General features: G+C 38.7%; 1 protein-coding gene across 11 annotated transcripts in view; it reads right to left on the bottom strand.

Annotated features, from left to right (window-relative positions):
- The window catches only part of LOC106876521 (uncharacterized), a 98292-nt gene that overhangs the window by 65578 nt on the left and 14658 nt on the right, over positions 1-18056 (bottom strand). The window lies entirely within an intron of this gene.

Below are 18056 nucleotides of genomic sequence, written 5' to 3'. Positions count from 1 at the left end.
TTTGTATGATTGTGTATAGAGGAATATATTATTTTGTTTAAAAGAGTTCCAACACTGTCTGTTTTTTATGTTTTATTTATATTCCTGCAGAACCAATGTGGGGTATAGAATATGGAATATACAATATATAATATAATATACAATATATAATATAAAATAAAATAAAATAAAAATGGATGGCACCATGAATGTAGATGAAATATTGAGTGTTCCAATATAAAGGATCAAATATATAAATATAATATATAAAGGCGACTCGAGTTTCAGGGCTATTTCCCTTCGTCGTGGCCGGTATGACAGACTTTAACAGACTGTAATAAGTTGGCTGGTTTTCTGTCTTTTAGAAGGTTTGATCTCAGCAACAAAAATCAAACATTCACTGTATCCAAATGCAATGATAGCCGATGCGGCACATGCCGATCAATCCATACCGGCCCATATATGAACACAAAAACAGGGAAAATATTCACCAATGCAAACATGAACTGCAAAAGTAGAAATCTAATCTACTGCATCAAATGCCCTAATTGTGAAGAATTGTACGTTGGCCAGACAGGTAATGCACTCACGGGTACATCGACAACAGATTAAAAACCCAGAAGTCCGCCAAATACCACTGAGTAACCATCTGGCAACATGTGGTCATCAAACTTTTATTATATTTCCATTCCATAAACTTTACAACTGGAATGAAATTGAAAGAAAATGCAAAGAAAAGGACTTTATTAAGAAATTCAAACCCACTCTTAACAAACAATGATTAAATTTATCTTACTTGGGGTTTAAAAATCTTATCCCTATAACTAAAACACAAAAAATCTCTCAAATATCATCATTTCTATAAATAGATTTGGCATCATTTCTAAGAACAGCCAAACACCTACTGGGGTTTTAAAATCTTATCCCTACAACCAAAACACAAAACAATTACTCAAATATCATCATTTCTAAAAATAGATTTGACATCAATTCTAAAAATAGCCAAACACCTACTGCTGCTGTCCAAAGGAAGAAAACCAGCCAACTTATTACAGTCTGCTAAAGTCTGTCATACCGGCTATGACAAAGGGAAATAGCCCTGAAACTCGAGTCGCCTTTATATACTTATATTTATATATTTGATCCTTTATATTGAACACTCAATATTTCATCTACATTCAATACTTTATTTCATGGTGCCATCCATTTTTATTTTATTTTATTTTATATTATATATTGTATATTCCATATTCTATACCCCACATTGGTTCTGCAGGAATATAAATAAAACATAAAAAACAGACAGTGTTGGAACTCTTTTAAACAAAATAATATATATATATATATATATACACATACATATATATATATATATACACACACACACATATATATATATATTCATATACACACATATATATATACACACATACATATACATATATATATATATATATATATCATCATCATCATCATCATCATCGCTTTCCATGCTAGCTTGGGTTGGACGATTTGACTGAGGACTGGTGAAACCGGATGGCAACACCAGGCTCCAATCTGATTTGGCAGAGTTTCTACAGCTGGATGCCCTTCCTAACGCCAACCACTCAGAGAGTGTAGTGGGTGCTTTTACGTGTCACCCGCACGAAGGCCAGTCAGGTGGTACTGGCAACGGCCATGCTCAAAATGGTGTGTTTTATGTGCCACCAGCACAAGAGCCAGTCCAGGTTTTTATTTCCATGCTGGCCACCTGATAAAATCGATATTTAAATATCGATCTTATCCTTATTTATAAAATTTATATATATATATATGGCTGTGTGGTAAGTAGCTTTCTTAACAACCCAAAAGATTTTATAACATTTTTCTAACATTTTTCTGACATAATTTAAATATATACTTTAACCAAGTAACACAAGCCTTCTGTAGTTTTTTTCACTCTTATTATCTTTTATATATATATATATATAAATATATATATAAATATATATATATATATATATATATATATATATATATATATATATATATATATATATATATATATATATATATATTATATATATATATATTTAATAATAGGATGAACTCTTTTACAAGAATTTATCAAGTAGCTAGCGTGAAAAAAACCTCATAAGGGAAAAAATCCATCATTTGTTCCCAAAATATATATATTTATTTATCTAAGGACATTACTATACAATAATGCCTCAAGTTATGAGGGACTCTTAGAGTCTGACCTTAGAGTCCCTCATAGCGTGAGGCATTATTGTATAGTAATGCCCTTATATATATATGTGTGTGTGTGTGTGTGTGTGTGTTTGTGTGTCTGTGTTTGTCCCGCCAACATCGCTTGACAATCGATGCTGGTGTGTTTATGTCCCCGTAACTTAGCGGTTCGGCAAAAAGAGCCCGATAGAATAAGTACTAGGCTGACAAAGAATAAGTCCTGGGGTCGATTTGCTCGACTAAAGGTGGTGCTCCAGCATGGCCGCAGTCAAAATCACTGAAACAAGTAAGAGTATACATATATATATATATATATATATATATATATATATATACATATATATATATATATATACATATATATATATATATATATATATATATATATATATATATATATATATATATATACATATATATATATATATATATATATATATATACATATATATATACATATATATATATATATATATATATATATATATATATATATACATATATATATATATATATATATATATATACATATATATATATATATATATATATATATATATATATATATATATATATATATATATATATATATATATATACATATATATATATAGCAATGTTAAATCTCTGAATGAGGTATTAACAGTAACTGCACAACAAGGTGAAGTATATTTGCCACATAAATGTGGCTGACCCCTAAGGGTGGATGTTACTGTTGCTTTTAGCCCCAGGAGGGGCCAGCTGAAGGAGATGTTCTCCTGGGGCTAAAAGCAACAGTAACATCCACCCTTAGGGGTCAGCCACATTTATGTGGCAAATATACTTCACCTTCACGTCTGGCTGTACAGCCTTTTTGTTTGTTTATTTCACCGTTTCGTTTTCCTGTCTTGTTTTCCGTCCGCCACTACCCTCCACGAAAACAATTTAATTTGTGTTCGTGGGAAGAACCATTTTAACGATGCGTACTGCCTTAATTCTTCGAAACGCCGGAGTTTTAATGGTGGCAGCTGATGAAGGGGATGTTTCTATGTGGCCTGCTTGTTTGTTGCACCTTGTTTACCATTTTGTCCTTGTTCTTTTGCCACGTCATGTATCTATATGTACATGTGGATGAACGTATATACATACATGTACTTATGTGTGCATATACTCATATATTGTTTATATATATATATATATATATATATATATGCGTGTGGGTGTATATACAGACAGTGGGAGAGAGAGGGAGGGGGAGAAAGAGAGAAATTGACAGAGACAACATATTTGTGCCCAGCGAAGCCAATTACGATGGGATTTCCCCTTCTTCATAAATAGATTCCAAGATATCTCGGTATCTGGGGGGGGTAAACAAAAGATCACGTGATCACTGCTTGAAGGTATATATGAGAAACCACGCAATGCCAAATTTTATAGGCAGAGAGCGCTGTATATATATATAAATACATTTATACACAACTGACATACAGACGCACAATTATATATATATATATATATATATATATATTTATACACACGCACATACTTTGATTTACAGGCACGTCTATACAGCGAAGAAAAGATGAGAAAAACGAAGGTATTTCAACATTTTCTTTCTCTTTTTTCATACATTAATCTCTCTCTCTCTCTCTCTCTTTCTCTCTCTCTCTCTCTCTCTCTCTTTCTCTATCTCTCTCTCTCTCTCTTTCTCTATCTATCTCTCACTGTGTATATGTTCATCATCATCGTCACTTAACGTCCGTTGTCCACGATGGCATGGGTTGGACGGTTTGACCAGGGCTAGTAAGTCGAGGGGCTGCACCAGATTCCAGTCTGATTTGGTATGGTTTCTTCTACGGCTGGATGCCCTTCCTAACGCTAACCACTCCGAGAATGTAATGGGTGCTTTTGTGTGTCGCCCTTACTTGTGCCATTTGCGTGACACCAGTATCTGCCACAACTGTAATTTCATTTGGGGGCTTCATGGGTCTTCTTCTCAAGCACGGCATGTTGCCAAAGGTCTCGGTCATTTGCCATTGCTTCCGTGAGGCCCAACGCTTGAATGGTGCATAGCTTTAGCGAAATTTCAATATCACTCCGCATACAGAATCGGGACCAATATCCAGCTGGTCCTCGATTTATCACAGCCACCTCTAAATCTACGAGGGAAAAATCGATCAAAGACAAACGTTAATATAAATATAAACACACACACACTCTGTCTGTCTGTCTCTCTCTCTCTCTCACACACACATATATATAAGAGAAAAAAAAAAGAAATGGGAGACGGTCGGCGGAAGGTACTGTGCCGCCGGACCGAACTCGTGACCCCTCCGGTGCGAAGTGTGCCACCGGAGAAAGAGAAGCTGCCAGCGGGAACAGTGCCACTGTCAGAAGACTCTTCCTCTGAAGCGGAGGATATTATCCTCCTGTACATCAGGGGGAGGGAAGTGGAAAGGCTCCTGGTGCGTGCATGCGGCCGGGAGAGATCCTTTTCTGCATGCACAACAGCAGCAAGATGGCCCCCGCAGGTGGCCGCTGAGGTGGTTATCCGTACCACCATTAACATGGTCAAGGCCACCTGCAATGAAACGAGTTAATTATATTTTACTAACGAAGTGGATTATAACATGGACTCCTGCCTGATGCAATAAAGAAGCTTGTTTCCCAAGCCACAGGGCTCCGGGTTCAGTCCCAATGCATGGCACTTTGGGAAAAGTGTCTTCTACTCCTAACCTAGGGTTGACCGATGCCTCGTGAGTGGATTTGATAGACGGAAACTGAAAAGAAGCCCAGTCAGATCATAAATGTGTGTATTTGTCCCCCACCACCATCGCTTCACAACCGATAGAATAAGTACAAGGCTTACAAAGAATAAGTCCTGGTGGTGGTGGGGGGGGGGTCAATTAATTTCGACTAAAAGCTGTGCCATTTACGCTGGGATTTCCCCTTCGCCATAAATAGATTCCAAGACATCTCTGTGTCTGGGGTAAGCAGAAGACCACGTGATCATTGCTGGTAGGTACACACACACACACACACGTACGCACGCACACGCACACGCACACGCACACACCCGTGTATAAAATACTATCCACTGGGCCATTGCGCCTCCACATGCACATACACACAGGGTACGCAAAAGTCTCTTCACAGTGAAAATTTTTTTCATCCTGCGCATGCGCACATCACTAGGTGGGTGGCTACGTGTCCGTCATTGTGAACCCTCCAACGTGTCGACATGCAAAGCAATCGGAGGGCGTACGGCGTCGAGTTGAATGGCTGTTTCGAGCTGGAAACAAATTACACAGATACCATGAAACTTTTCCCAAATACTGTTGCTCCACATCGTGACACCGTGCGGGATTTGATCGGAAAAAACTGGACACACAGACTCAATGGAAAGAAGCGGTAGGCCTTTTTGTTCTTTTAGACGAATCTCTTTTTGACTGCGGCCACGCTGGAGCACCGCCTTTAGTCGAGCAGATCGACCCCCCCCCCCCCCCAGGACTTATTCATTGTAAGCCTAGTAATTATTCGATCGGCTCTCTTTTTTTGCTGAACCGCTAAGTTACGGGGACGTAAACACACCTAGCGATGCTAGGGAGACGAACACAGCCACACAAACATACACACACACACACACACATATATATATATGGCGATCATTCGATAGCAGTCCGAAATATCGGCCTTTTCCGTAAAAAAGTGTCTTCGGCGATCTTTTGTTCTTATATTTATTTTGCAATAAAATACTTAATGCAGGGGCAGACCGTTTGACACCTTGTATACATGTATATAAATAAAGATCGCCGAAGACACTTTTTACGGAAAAGACCGATATTTCGGACTGGTATCGAAAGATCGCCGATCGCGTAAATTTTTATTTACTTTTCCTCGCATCTTTTTTAAGTGTTTTAGGGGGGGGGGTTGTGTTTGAGATAGAGACAAGTGTTGTCAGAGAAAAGATGTCTTGCTCTGTGTATATGAGTGAGAGAGTGAATGCGTAAAAATGCGAGAAAAACTAATTGAATAAAAATAATTAGGCTATCACTCCCTCTCTATCTAACACACACGCACACACACACACACACACACACACACACACACACAGCTACACGCACTTTCTCTGTCAATCATTCACACAAAAAAGAAAGGAGGAAAATAATGGAAAAAAAAATGTACGCCGTCACCATCTCCCTCACACAGATACACGAAACACACCTTCTGCTGAACTCGAACGAAATGTACGTTTTCTGTCACAAAGATAAATAAATGAAAAAAAGTTTTTACGGAATTTACCGAACGCCATAAAATAGCGCGACATTTACCGGACGCCGTAAGTTCGCGCCTTCGAGTTTTAAAACAAAAGATCGCCTTCGTATATTAAAATACAGTAAGGGGTCTGTTCAGTTTCTGCGTGAGCCATTCCACCAGTATACGATATTTCAAACTGTTTAGTTAAAAAAAAAAAAGAAAATTAATTAAAAAAGTCTGTGCGCCAAACTGAACAGATCCGCAGTGAATGCTAAAAGTACACATCATAAAGTAGGGGGTATCCTAGTTCGCTAAGATATGACTTGAGCTATTTGTATTTCGGTGGCTCGTATCGCACTGGTGGTAGTTCTAATATCTACGTATAGGCGTTGTCGTGGTCCCCCGCGATCGTTTTGAATTTCGATTTTTTTTTAGATCTGTTTTATCGTTCATATTTCTCTCATTTTAGATTCATTTGTTAACTTTTAAATTTTTGGCCCCCATGCCCCCGAAGAAAGGTCCTGGTGAACGTGCTAAGAAGCGTCAAGCCATCACGCTGGGGGATAAGTTGGCGATGATTAGACGTCATGATAGAGGTGAAAAGGTCGTAGCGATCGCACGATCTTTCGGGGTGAGTCGGACAACTGTCTCGACGATCGTGCACAATAAGGACAATATTTTAACGCATATCACATCTGAAGCCCCAGGAATGAAGAACACTGTGATCAAGAAGAAAAGAGGCAAGATCTTTGAAGAGATGGAGAATCTTCTATCTGTTTGGATTGATGAGCAGCACCGTCAGAATGCTGCTCTTTGTCAGAAAATCTTTCAGGAGAAAGCGTTGTCTCTGTTTGAGGAGCTGAAGGGAAAATATCCGAATGAGAAAGATGTGGAGTTCAAGGCAAGTCAAGGATGGTTTATGAGATTTAAAAACCGGAGAAGTTATTACTTCCTTAGGAAGCAAGGCGAAAGCGCATCGGCTGACCAAGACGCGGCGGCGAAATTTCCTGCGACGTCGAAGATCGTCGGAGAAAACGAGCGACAAAATAAACAAGAACAAGTCGAACCCGAACCCGATTCACGCCACTTCACCATCAAGAAAATGCAGCAAGCATTTGCACGCATCGAGAAAGGCCTTTCTATGTTCGAAGATATGGATCCGAATGCTCAGCGCTTTTTCAAGATTATGGGGGCTTGTCACGAAGCTTTTGCTCCTTATAACGTGATCCTTGACGAAAAAAAGAGGACAGTTCAAGACACCCTTGACCAGTTTTTTGAACACATCGAACGACAACAAGAACTGACGGAATCAGCTGATGTTGAGATCGACGATCCTCGGCCATCTACATCTAAAATATAAACACCACCAAATTTTACGCACTGGTAAATTTAAAATACATTCTTTCTTTTTTTTTTACTGTATTACAAAATTATAATCTCTTTGTAAGGCGCAGGAATGGCTGTGTGGCAAGTAGCTTGCTTACCAACCACATGGTTCCGGGTTCAGGCCCACTGCGTGGCACCTTGAGCAAGTGTCTTCTACTATAGCCTCGGGCCGACCAAAGCCTTGTGAGTGGATTTGGTAGACGGAAACTGAAAGAAGCCTGTCGTATGTATATGTATATATATATATATATATATATATGTATGTGTGTCTGTGTTTGTCCCCCCCCCCCCCACCATCGCTTGACAACCGATGCTGGTGTGTTTACGTCCCCGTAACTTAGCGGTTCGGCAAAAAGAGACCGATAGAATAAGTCCTGGGGTCGATTTGCTCGACTAAAAAGGCGGTGCTCCAGCATGGCCGCAGTCAAATGACTGAAACAAGTAAAAGAGTAATTCCCCATTTACTTGTTTCAGTCAATTCCCCATGGCTTCCGTGTGAGTTCGTAAGAATTATATGTTTTTCTGCCATACACAATTTACAGGAGGAGGTAAAGATCATGGACCACACCCCACTTTGTGTTTTTCACTATATTGATGACGGAGATTCCGAATATTGTGTTGTGTCTCTCCGGGTCCCTGAAAGAAGATCTGTGGTTGTTCAGGCGAATTTTAAATTTTGGATTCATTCACAAGATCCGACATAAATTTTAGGGTTTAATATATAAAGATCTTCACCCCTTAACAAAAACATAAAAAAATCCAACTTGCTGGGTGTTAACAATTGTGTAGAAAAACGAATATGACAAAAAAAACAATAAAAAAGAACTGCGCAAACGAACCTGGGGGTAGGGAGAGGATTTCCGGAAAATTCACAAGATCCGATTTTTCCGTCATAACTTTTGGGGAAATGGATATTTAGTGATTTTTTTTTTTTTTTACGCAATCCCACGTTTTTGGTTATGGAGGATCCAATTCTGAGAAAAAAATTTTCCAAAATTTCAATTCTCCGGCCTTGCCCTTCAAGCAGGTTATCCACTTGTTGCTAGAAATAACAGCAAAATCTCGCGAAACTGCGATAAGATAATGAAAGAAATATGTAATCAGTCGACTCACCTTTCTGTAAAGATTTCTTTCAGAGGAATTCCCTGCAGTAATATGACAAAGTAATTCACGTGAAATTAGGTTGTTTTTGTTTTCGAACGGTGTTAACATTGCGTTAACCACAAACAAGATGAGGACAAATATCCGTCAATTGTAAATAATGTTATTCACTGTTATTCCATTTAAATTGTTGAAACTATCACACTTAGTAGAACTCATAAAAGCAAGTTTGTTTATAAAACTTTTGATCTATTTATATAGGTGAACAGTAGCGTGACTTCATCCAGAAAGTTATGGCATCGTCAATCAAGAAAAAATGCAGACAATCGAGTATTCGCGACTTGAATTCATCCCATCACCATTAAACCACCTGTCACCAATGTGTTTAGTCTGCGAGGAGTCTTTAATGAGGCGATGAAACCATCACGTTTGAAAAGATTATTTCAACAAAACAACGCTTTTTATCTTCAGCATTTTCTAAAGCTGAAGTGTCTAACGTTCATGGACATACTGCATTTTACAACATCGCAAAGTGTGGTAAGCCTGATTCCATAGGTGAATCATTGGTGGTTCCTAACATCAGTGAGGTTCTTTCAACCATACCTCATCAGAACCCCGTACGGACTATAGTAAAGGTAAATGTTTATCTCATAACTTCAATATTTTGTTTCCATGCAGCTTATTTGTTATTTTTCATAAGCGAAATCGTGATGGCACCTGTGCCCAGCATAACCTTTCTGGCACTTGTGCCCACAGCATGTGTAAGGACTTTCGAGCGAGATCGTTGCCAGTGCCCCTGGACTGGCTTTTGTGCGGGTGGCACATAAAATACACCAGTTTGAGCGTGGCCGTTGCCAGTACCGCCTGACTGGCCTTCGTAGGATTTTCGAGCGAGATCGTTGCCAGTGCCCCTGGACTGGCTCTTGTGCGGGTGGCACATAAAACGCACCATTTTGGGCGTGGCCTTTGCCAGTACCGCCTGACTGGCCTTCGTGCGGGTGACACGTAAAAGCACCCACTACACTCTCTGAGTGGTTGGCGTTAGGAAGGGCATCCAGCTGTAGAAACTCTGCCAAATCAGATTGGAGCCTGGTGTAGCCATCGGGTTTCACCAGTCCTCAGTCAAATCGTCCAACCCATGCTAGCATGGAAAGCGGACGTTAAACGATGATGATGATGATGATGATGACATTACCTGTGCTTGTATCAATTAGAATTTGTAGAATGAGCAAAAGCTCATTCTACAAATATATCAAAACTTCCACCGTTGTATCCTTTGTAACTGAAACCTTTTCTTTGTTATTTCAGAAAAGCAGATGACATTGGCATTAAAGAAACTTTTATACGAGAGATACATCAACATTACCATCTTTTGAAAGTTTAAAGCAAGTCTTTTAAACAGAAGATATATCTGACGAAGAGTTGCTGTGAAATATTTGATTTAACTGAAATTCTTTGTAATATTTCTTGACTTCACTATCTGATATGTGTCCAAGATGATTTTTACCTTCAAATGTATTTGGAAATTTGGAATAAGAAAGGAATTTTCAGCCTCTTCAGATATTGACAAAAATTCCAGTTGATGGAAATGTGACATAATAGAAACCTGAAATTATAAGACAGAACAGCATCTGATATTTACCGACCATAGGCCAGAACAACAGGTTTACCCAATCTTACCAGTACCCAATTCTATCTGAATCCTTTTTTACTATATATATATATATATATATATATATATATATATATATATATATATATATATATATATATATATATATATAATACAAATAATATGTGAGTATATGTATATATATGTACATGTATGTACATACCTACATCTACATTTATATATCGATGCATATCTGGGTACAGGACGTCACGAGAAAACATGGACAAAATGAGAAACAACATAAACAGAGCACAGAAAACACACAGGCCATATAGAGAAGGATGGATCATTCACAGTCTTCTTTCATCAGTCAAGTTACTGAATCATCCTTACAGTTCCGGCCTGTTACACTTGAGACTGTTCAAATCTGGCTGGCCCCAAAAATCTAAGCTAAGAGTATTCAATATTTGGGGAGAAAGAAAGTGAATGTGTATGGTAGCAAAGACAACCATGTGGTTGGTAAGCAAGCTACTTACCACACAGCCACTCCTGCGCCATTGTTTTTTTTTTTTTGTCAATATTTTTTTTTTCTTCTATCATCTTTTCTCTGTTCATCAACATCATGTCACTTTTTGATCTGTCATATAGAATTCATAACCACTAATCTTTAGCCATAAGGCTCCTCAATCGCAGCTGACCTGAGGCTAAACACCAACAAACTATACTGTTAAAGATCCCTTACATAGGAGTTCAACCTTCTAAATATATCGTCCTAATTTGAGTCATGAAAATTAAGGACTATTTTAAATAATGTGGTTATTGAGAAATAAAGTTTAAAGGTAGTTCTTATACAGAAAAGATATAAAACCGCTTATATATATGGTTAGGGCAGCGGACTCGCGGTCATAGGATCGTGGTTTCAATTCTCAGACTGGGCGTTATGAGTGTTTATTGAGCGAAAACATCTAAAGCTCCACGAGGCTCCGGCAGATGCAGGGGGGGGGGGCGTAGCAACCCCTGCTGTTCTCTTTCACCACAACTTTTTCTTAGTCTTTCTTCCTGTTTTTGTATTTCAAAAGGCCAGCCTTGTCACTGTCTGTGTCACACTGAATCTCCCCCCCCCCCCCCCCAAGAACTACATTAAGGGTACACGTGTCTGTGGAGTGCTCAGCCACTTGCGCATTAATTTCATGAGCAGGCTGTTCCGTCCGTTGATCGGATCAACTGGAAACCCTCGACGTCGTAACCGACAGAGTGCCACAATACCTTTAGTAGAATTGCTGCGACATATTTGATTCAACTAAATTTCTTGGCAATATTTCTCTACTCCACTCTCTGATATGTGTCCCAAGATGATTTTTTTTCCTTGAAATATATTTGGAATAAGAAAGGAATTCGCACCCTCTTTGGATATTGAGGAAAAATCCAGTTGGTGAAAATATAACAATAAATACCTGTTGGGTATAAAAACCTTAAAACTAAAGGAAGAAAAAGTACCTGTGTATTGTGGCAAGAGAAAAAAACATTGTGGAAAATGAATTGTGTGGGGAGAATATTAAATGAGGATCAGTCTGAAAGAAGAGATTTTACTGATAAGATACCAACTGACATGTAGAATTCTTTTTGCAATTGGGGCAGGTTATGCCCTTGTAAAGTGTTTCTTTGGGTTTGTTTTTGGTTCACGTTATGCTGTTCCTTATGGCATTTTCTTCAACCAGATTTCTCATTTTTTTTTGGCTCTGAAAATGTATTGGTAGGTTTTTTTTTGTTTTTTTTTTTACGGCATTGAATACGTTAATCTTTCTTGGATCATGTATGTTGATAAAGAGAAAGTGCTATTATTGAGCGAAAACATCTAAAGCTCCACGAGGCTCCGACGGGGGGGTGGGGGTGGGGTGGCGCGTAGCAACCCCTGCTGTTCTCTTTCACCACAACTTTTTCTTAGTCTCTCTTCCTGTTTCTGTATTTCAAAGGGCCAGCCTTGTCACAATTTGTGTCACACTGAATCAACATTCATCATTCTAACAATCTATACGTAAAGATATATATCTATGTGTGTGTGTATATATATATATATATATATATATATATATATATATATGTTTAATTAATTCAATAATGGGATAAAAATCTTTTACAAGAATTTTATGAGGGAACTAGTGTGTAAAAGATTCATAAAGGAAAAAAAAAACCATCGTTTTTTTTTTTCCCAAGAATATAATTATTCATTTATATTCATATAAGGGCATTATTACAGAATAATGCCACACACTAGACTTCCCAAAATAAACACAGTCTGTTTATTTTTGGAAGTCTAGTGTTTGGCATTATTCTGTAGTAATGCCCTTATATGAATATATATATATATATAAACATAATTAAGTTACAAGTGATGCTATCTGTGGGATTCTCAGCTTTTTAGCTGCTATTTCTGAACTTCGGTATATGGTGAAGCAAATATTTGCTGATCCCTTAATTATGTTTATAAATATATATGAGCTTCTAAATAAGTTCTCCACCAATAATGGTGTTTTCATACCGATGGGCTTGATAAAAATTATTAATTGTTAATTGATTTATTAATTAATAAATTGATAATCCTTTACCCTTTTAATTTGTATATATATATATATATATATATATATATATATAGGTCCGCCTGACTGGCTCCTGTGCTGGTTGCACTTCAAAAGCAGCATCTGAACGTGTTCGTTGCCAGGCTTGCCTTACTGGCTCCGGTGCTGGTGGCACGTAAAGAATACCATCCAATCGTGACCGATGCCAGTGCCCCCACTACTGGGTTCCTGTGCTGGTGGCATGTAAAAAAGCACCAACTCTCCTATCAACAAGTTTGTTGTATCTGTGTTGCCCTTTTTACAGGCAGTCTTCAGGTAAGTTTGACCCTGTGAATCTGTTCGGTTAATTTAAGCTGAATTAAATTTCCCCCCCCCCCCCCCCATTTTTTTTAAATGCAATCTTTGCAAGCTTCTCGTTGTAAAGAAATCCATCTGAACCTGTTTCATTAATTTTTATCTGAATGTAAATTCTTTACATTTAAAAAAATTTTTTTTTTTTATGCAATCTACCCAAGCTTCTGGTCAGAAAGGGACATTTCCCAAAACACACCTTTTGCACTAGACAACCACACAAAGAAAGAGACTGTTCAAACACTCTTGCGTCATCCCCATTCCCCACTTCATTTTTTTCACATGACCCACCCCCCACCCCCACCCCAGATCTAAAGATCACAGCTCCTCTATTCTGTTTTGAAATTGTCCAACTACTTTGATGGCCAATGTTCCTTTTGTTATCTTTGCGGGATCAGAGGACCGGTCCTTCTCTCCCCTTTGTCATCAGTGGAACTAACCACCCTCCAGACATCAAATATGTGACATGGCATTCCATCCACCGATATGTATTTTCCATGTAGTGATTGCAGTCACCCTTTCTTTTCTCTTCTTGTGTCGTGCACCATGCATTCAAGAGCTACACACTCTCTTGGTCTCTGATCTGGACAGATGCAACCCATTCTACTGCTGGATGCCCTTCTTAACACCAGTGACGTCAAGAGTGTGGTGGGTGCTTTTTACGTGTGACCTTTACAGCAGCCAGCCGGTGGGGCCCTGTAAAGTGTCACAGGACTGGTCTCTCCCTCGCCTTTGTCATCAGTGATCATTGTCTCATGCTGGCATGGGTTGGACATTTGACTGAGGTCTGGCAAGCCAGTGTGCTGCACCAGGCTCCAATCTGATCCGGCAATGTTTCTACAGCTGGGTGCCCTTCTTAACGCCAACGACTCCCTAGAGTGTATTGTGTTCTTTTTACCTGTGACCCTTACAGCAGCCAGCCGGGGGTGGGGGGCACTAGTATTGATCACCTTTGGGTGGTTCTTTTTGTGAGCTACACCGTTGGATATTTCACCAGTCTAGAATTGGAAGAAATTTGGAAACCAAACAGATCTGAAGATTTTATTTAATTCTAATCTTGCTCAATCACAGCATGTGTAAAGCTGTATAACCATAGACGTGTCTCTCATATTTAAATCAGCCCCAGCTTCTATAAATAATTTTGATATTTCGATGTTACCCTGCTAACAAGAAGTTATCGGAAAGTTTGCTGATTTGTAGTGTTTTGTATTTGGCATATGATGGTTTCTGGAACAACACTTCAGTTTTCACTTATTTAATTCTACTCTTACCCAATCACAGCATATGTAAAGCTGTATAACCATAGACGTGTCTCTCATTTTTAAATCAGCGCCAGCTTCTAACAATAATTTCATATTTCGATGTTACCCTGCTAACAAGAAGTTATCGGAAAGTTTGACCATGTGAATCTGTTTGGTTAATTCTATCAGGACTTAAATTTGTTTTTTCATTCTTTTCATGCAATCTATTCAAGCTTCTGGTCAGAAAGGATTAGTCAGCGTGGGTAAGCTGGCATTTTAGCTGGGCTCTGATATTCTTCTGGCGGGAGGGTCCTTAGCTGAGCTTACTGTGGAATACAGCCCTTGGCGATCTAGGTTTGTGCATGCTTCTGACATGGCCTGCCCTCCTGAGCTGTCTGAAGAGCAGGAAGGTTTCAATGCTGAGTAATGCTGAAAGTACTCGTATTCATCTAGAATATTTAACAGATTTTCATCTGAAGAAGAGCCATCGTCACATAATAGAGCAGAGAAACAATGTTCGTAAAAAAGTACGTTCCAAATCACTGGATTAATTTTTTTCTTAACGTATTGTAAGAATGGAGAAGATGTTTGAAATAGAAATTCTGTGTATCTTGTTATGAATGCTACTCTTTCATGTAATGGTGCATTGTTATCGAATTTATTGTTTGAAGTAATGATCAATGGTGTTCTATGAACTATTTGGTCAGGTTTAAATTTGACGGAAACTTTGATATCAGTTCCTTCGGCTAACTTTTTAAATGTTTGCAGTGTCTCCAATGTGAAATTAGGTTCTTCTATTAATCCTATTTCAACATTAATTAAATTCTGGAATGGGAAGCTGCTTGTACCCTGTATGGTGCTAACGTGTGTAAACATTTCAGCAATGCTTCTTGCTATCATGGATTTACCTGTATTAGGTAATCCTCTTAAAACCAGCAGATTACATTTAGGATGCTTTTTATTTAATAGGTACCAGACATTGTTAACGAAAGTGTGTTCGTTTATATTTTGTGTCATTAATATTGATTTGAAAACCTTCAATAATGTGTCTTTAACGAGATATTATCGAGTGTCATTTTCGTAAAGCGACCAATTCATGTCCTCGAATTTTTGACGGAATGGTGTATTTAATAATTTGATTTTAACGCACTCTAGGACTTTTTTTATGATGGTGTCGTACATAGGATGGCTGATTGCTCGCATGAAGTTATCATTGTTACTTCTGTTTAACCAATGTGATTTCATTTCTTGTTCGTTACGGAAACGCTTACTGGTGTAAATGTATGTTGAGTAATTGAAGAGAGACATTGTTGTTCCGGATCTTGTTTTAAAAGTTGGTTCTTCATCGTTTTTAATGTTTTTAGTTGATGTTTTTTCAATCTTTGTTGTTATTGGTTTACTGATTTATTCTTCATTGCACCATTCGCTAAATGTTTTATTGATGTTGTTTTCTCCGGCTACAAGTAATGTTCGTGGTTTCTGACAAAAGTAATTCGCCATGCTGCTTGGAAATTTAACTCTTTGACATTCAGGAATGTATCTATCTAAATTTGTGGCCTTCTTATATAGACTGCGAATATATTTCAGACGTTGGTTTTCCCCTGGCCTGGTGTCGCCGTTCCATATTATATGGAAGTGATTGAAGGTATTCCATTCCTTCTTACTGCAAGATTCTGTTTCTTTTGGATGGAATATAACCGCAGCTTGATTGATAAAGATAAATTCTAAAATCTTTTTATTTGAATTCATTTGATAATCATTTTTCTTTGATCCGTCAGTGTTATTGCAAAGTCTAGTTACGATCATCATCATCATCATCATCGTCTTTTAACGTCCGCTTTCCATGCTAGCATGGGTTGGACGATTTGAATGAGGACTGGTGCAACCGGATGGCTACACAAGGCTCCAATCTGATTTGGCAGAGTTTCTACAGCTGGATGCCCTTCCTAACGCCAACCACTCCGAGAGTGTAGTAGGTGCTTATATATATATATATATATATATATATATATATATATATATAATCGTTTAACGTCCGCTTTCTATGCTAGCATGGGTTGGACGATTTGACTGAGGACTGGTGAAACCGGATGGCAACACCAGGCTCCAATCTGATTTGGCAGAGTTTCTACAGCTGGATGCCCTTCCTAACGCCAACCACCCAGAGAGTGTACTGGGTGCTTTTACGTGTCACCCGCACGAAGGCCAGTCAGGCGGTACTGGCAAAGGCCACGCTCAAAATGGTGCATTTTATGTGCCACCCGCACAAGAGCCAGTCCAGGGGCACTGGCAACGAGATCTCGCTCGAAAGTCCTTACACATGCTGCGGGCACAGGTGCCATCACGATTTCGCTTATGAAAAATAACAAATAAGCTGCATGATCATAGTGTTTCAATGGTGTTTCAGCTTGTTCGTTCCAATAAAAATCATCTTCACCTATCCATGGGTAGATGCACGTGTACATCTTTTTGCCTGTTCTCTACAAATGAAACAAAAAATTTATTTGTAATATTACTTTAACGATGTGCTTGTTTTGATTTGCACTGCACTGCTTTTTTGGCAAGGGAGACAAGCCAGTCGGGAGGGAGGTGGAGGAATCTAAAGAATTTACGGGATAGGCAAACGTGCTGAGTACTTCATTGTTGGTGAGGGATTCCTTCCATGAGATGTCCGCGACAGAGCAAAGGCGTTTGTGGTGGGTGTGGTCCAGCTTCTGACCCATAGAGAAGTGATGACAACCATGTTGTAGACTGATTCTGTTGGGCAGTTAGAGTTGCATGACCCTACCGTACACACTTCTGGAGACGTCTAAAAGAGGGGTGGATTTTGCCCAATGACGTAACGCTGCATCACCAATTGTATCACTCGTTCAAGTCAACTCCAACTCTTATCAACATGTTTGTTATACCTGCGTTACCCTGCTAACGAGGAGTCATCAGGTAAGTTTAAACCTGTGAATTTCTTTGGATGATTTTATCTGCACTTAAACATTGTTTCTTTTTTTTCCTCGTTTTCTTTTTTTTTTTTTATGCAATTTACCCAAACTTCTAGTCAGGAAGGAGTATTTCCCAAAACACACCTTTTTGCACTAGGGAACCCAACAAAGAAAGAGACTGTTTAAACACTCTGCTTCTTCATGCCACATCATTTGTATTTTATACCATCTGTAGAATGCCGCCCTTGGCAACCTAGGTTTGTGCATGCTTCTGACATGGCCTGCTCTCTTGAGCTGTCCGAAGGGCAGGAAGGCTTCAATGTTCAGACATTAGCCTGCTTGAGGACTTCATTGTTGATGATGGATTCCTTCCATGAGATGTCCATGATGAAGTAGAGGCAGCTGACCT

Source organism: Octopus bimaculoides, chromosome 30 (assembly GCF_046866305.1).
Source record: "Octopus bimaculoides isolate indiv1 chromosome 30, ASM4686630v1, whole genome shotgun sequence".
Lineage (NCBI taxonomy): Eukaryota > Metazoa > Mollusca > Cephalopoda > Octopoda > Octopodidae > Octopus > Octopus bimaculoides.
The sequence above is the reverse complement of the archived record's forward strand: the minus strand, read 5'-3'. Positions and strand labels throughout refer to the sequence as shown.